Here is a 4196-nt window from a genome sequence, read left to right as displayed (position 1 = left end):
AGGGGGACAGGGCTCCTGTGTCTTTAACAGTTGTATTGAAAAGGAAATTTCAGCAGGTGTCATTTGTATATATGGGGAACCTGGTGAAATTTCCTCTTTATCACAACAGTTAAAGCTGCAGGAGCCCTGCCCTCTTTTAAATCTGGTCACTCTAGTATAGCTCCTGCAGCTTATATATATATATATATATATATATATATATATATATATAATTTTTATTAAACACTAAATAAAAAATACTTCAACATAAACATCACACACGTAAACAAATCATAATACATGACAAATTACTTGATTATTTAAGTGTTAGCATATATATATATTATCCATAACATAATCAGAAAAGAAAACAAAGTGCTCCCCCTTCCCTTCGGGATCATTCCTGATTCCAAAACCTTAAGACCTCTTCTGGAGGCGGTTTCCCACTTCCCTTAAAAAACACATATTCCAGGAACTGTCTCCAAATCCCCTCAAATTCATTCGTTTTTGCTATACCTCTTCTTACTTTAAGATTACATGTCAGTTTATCGTTAATAGCAATATCCCAAACTTCTTTATACCATTCTTTAATACTATAATCTCCTTGAGTCTTCCAGTTCCTTGATACAATTAATCTTGCAGCAGTCAGCAAATTAGTTATCAATTCTTTAATTTCTTTGGTACACTTTACATCTTCATAAAGTGATAGTAATGCCACTCTTGGTGTCTCTTCAATCTTTATTCCTAAAATATCTTTAATCTCAATAAACACCATCTTCAGCTCCTGCAACTTTAACTGTTGAGATGAAGAGGGAATTTCACCAGGTTCTCCACATATACAAATGATGCCTGCTGAAAGTCCCCTTTTCTATGCAACTGTTAAAGATACAGGAGCCCGGTCCTCCTTTTCATATGGTCACCCTAAAGAACTATATACACTGCCCTGACCTTCTTGAAGGAAGAAGAAATTAATTAATGGCGCACAACTCCACCCCTGGATGTATTGATGCTCCAGCCTTATTAAAATGACAGAAGCTCACGCAAGAGCACTTTTTGTGCTCTTGTACATCTTTCATAACTTTCAATTTAATATGAAGCAGCACTTTTCAAAACATGCAACCGGGTACAAAATGTGCAGTTCCATGGGAAAAAAAGTGCAGTTCCAAAAAGAACAATTGGGCAGTTCAAAAATGGCAAAGCCTGAAGATAACACTCTTGAATATGTGCCATTCTAAAAAGACATTTGTGCTCTTCAAAAACTGTGAAGCTTGGATTGCAAGTCTTCAGGATTCCCCCTGACTCTATGACCACCATCACACAGAGAATAATTGTGTTTGCTAACTGTAGCTTCTCCGCCAGTGCGTTTGTCCCTCATGACTTCTCTTGTTAACCTACAAAGCTTTTCACGGTCTAGCTCCTTCCTATCTTTCCTCTCTCATCTCACACTGTTGCCCCGCTCGTGCTCTTCACTGCTCTGATGCCATGTTTCTCACCTGCCCAAGGGTCTCTACTTCCCTTGCTCGGCTTCGTCCATTTTCTTCCGCTGCCCGTTACGCCTGGAACGCTCTTCCAGAACATTTGCGAACTACAAGTTCAATCGCAGCCTTTAAAGCTCAGCTAAAAACTTTTCTTTTTCCTAAAGCTTTTAAAACTTGATTTTGATCTGACTTTTATACTGTTAGTTTTACTCTACCCTGTGCCTGCTTACCCTACCCTGTGCCTGTTTGGTGCATTCTCTTCCCCTTCTTATTGTTTTATTATGATTTTATTAGAATGTAAGCCTATGCGGCAGGGTTTTACTATTTTATTGTTTTACTCTGTACAGCACCATGTACATTGATGGTGCTATATAAATAAATAATAATAATAATAATAATAATAATAATGACTTCCTCTTTTGAAAGAGGAAGTAAACAATGTGCACGTGGCCCATTCAGTGGGCTGCTTTGATCCCGCTGCTTCTCCTGCACACAGCAGGAGAGAGTGGCAACTTCCGTCTTTAAAAACAAGTCTGACCTACTGGGGGTGGGGTTTTCTTTGCATAAGGAAGGCTAGAAGGGGTGGGAGGCACTCAGGAGGCAGACGACGTCATGAGAGGGACCCACAAAAATCCATGAGTGCCCAGTAACAAGCATGCAATAAACACTGGAGCTCTATGAAGGCTTCTAAATGGAATGGAACAGGATTCAAAACAACACAGTACATATGCCCACACAAGGAAAAGCTACAGATGTGTTGCAGTGGCATACCTGAATCACAATCACATATCATTGCAAATCTCCAAATCTTTCTTTAAAACGGGGTTGGGGAGAGCCCTGGCATGAAGTGTGATGGGTTTTTGTTTGTTCTGCTCCCTCCTGTTGGATATTCAACTTTTACACACACACACACACACACACACACACACACACACACACACAGGCTTGGGCCTGACGATCTGAACCCAGAACAGCTCTTTAGTCCATGGAACTAAACTCACTAGCTCTCACCTTTCCTCCTTGGGTGATGAGATGGAGGGATGGTGAAGGCATCATTAGAGGAGGAGGAGGCGAAGGTGGAGGAACAGGTGTTGATAGGTCTGTTGGTCTTTGTGCCTGCGGGCTGGGATACTTTTCAGAGGGTTTTGTGTGGGTGTGAGATGGTTGTGCTGTCATGGGCTGCTCCTCCTCCTCCTCCTCCTCCTTCTCTCTCTCTCTCAGCTCCTCGACTCACAGGTGTGGCATGAGCCTGGGACAATGAGCTCATTGAGGCAGGAGCCTCACTGATGGGGGCAGGGAGCCTGTTGGGTAGGAGCTGGGACACTGCCAGGCCTGATGACCCCAAAGCACTCTATCGATGCGCCGGCTGTAGTGCAGGGAGGCAGCGCCAACTCTTTGGAAAAGAACACATTTCCTTAAAACTCTCTTGCATTGATCCATTTGTCCCCCTCCTCTCTTTTTTAAAAGCCTTTAATGGCTGGATTTCAGTCTGGTGGGGTCTAATTTGTTGCTGTTATTGTTGTTGTACTAGATCCACCAAACAAGAGCCTAGAATGGGAAGAACAGGGGGCCTCTGAGCACACCTGGAGCGTGGGATTTTGTTTGCAGTCCCAGAACTGCCCTGGGTTTACACCCAATTTGGTTGCCTCGTTTCAGCAGGCTGATGTAGGTGGGGGAAATGTTTGGGAGCTTGAAAATCACTCAGAGATGTTCCGAGAGATTCTGATCTACTTCCTGCCTTTTCCTCCATTCCACAATTTGGGGGAGATCCGTTCATTGTTGGCACCATTCTAGGAAGTTATCTTGGCCTTAAGAAGGAAAAAGTAAAAGGGAAGGGTTAAATTAAGCCCCCCTCAAGAGTGTAATTTGTGACCCCCGGGGGGACATTTATTCTTCTGCAAATGCTGTGCCTTAACCCTAGAAATATAGGAAAGAGGCCTAGATGAAAGTGCCCCTGAGCACGTGCAGAGTGCATTTCCCTTTCAGAGTCCCTGTGGGATTAGAGAGGGAAGGTTCCCAGAGTATTTATATGATGGCCATCTCTTCTTCTAGAAACAAACCCCTCTGACCACAAACATGCGGTTTGCCCACCCCTATGTTCAGATGCCAGGAGCAACCAGTTGCCCCCCCCGCTAGAAACACCGCTGTGCTTGGTTCGATCCACTTCAGGCAGTTCTTATGTTGTCAGACCCAGGCATTCAGCTGGGGCGGCAGGTGCCCCACCCCTAAATTTTCTCTGCTCCCCGTTTTTTAAATAAATCATTAAAAAAATAGTTTACAATTTTGTCTTTAAAAGGCCTGCCAACCAGATGAACTTCTCCCTCTGCTTTTTTGGGCAACCTCCCCTCAAGACATTTAGGTTGGCGACGGGCCATTCCCCCCCCCCACTCCCTCAACTGAGAACCCCCCCCCCTCCCATGCCATTTGGAAAAAGGACCCAGGAGTCCCGGCCATGGTCTTCCCTGCTTTGGATCAGAACCCACTTTCGAGGCTGGGAACGGAACCCAGGAATCCGGACACCCCCCATCCTTCCCTTTCCCTGAAAGCAACCCAGCAGCAGTCTCAACCACATCCGCTCCCCTCCTTTGAACCGCAAATATCATGATTTTTTCAGCCGGGGGGAGAATCCAAGAACTTTTTAAAAAAGCCCCTCCCACCTGTTAGCCCCGCCCACCCCGTGGTCTCTCCCAGCGCCTTCCCTTCCAGCGCCCCTCCGTCTCTCTCCAGGTGTCCGTCTGA

The sequence above is a fragment of the Elgaria multicarinata genome, chromosome 13 (assembly GCF_023053635.1).
Source record: "Elgaria multicarinata webbii isolate HBS135686 ecotype San Diego chromosome 13, rElgMul1.1.pri, whole genome shotgun sequence".
Lineage (NCBI taxonomy): Eukaryota > Metazoa > Chordata > Lepidosauria > Squamata > Anguidae > Elgaria > Elgaria multicarinata.
The sequence above is the reverse complement of the archived record's forward strand: the minus strand, read 5'-3'. Positions refer to the sequence as shown.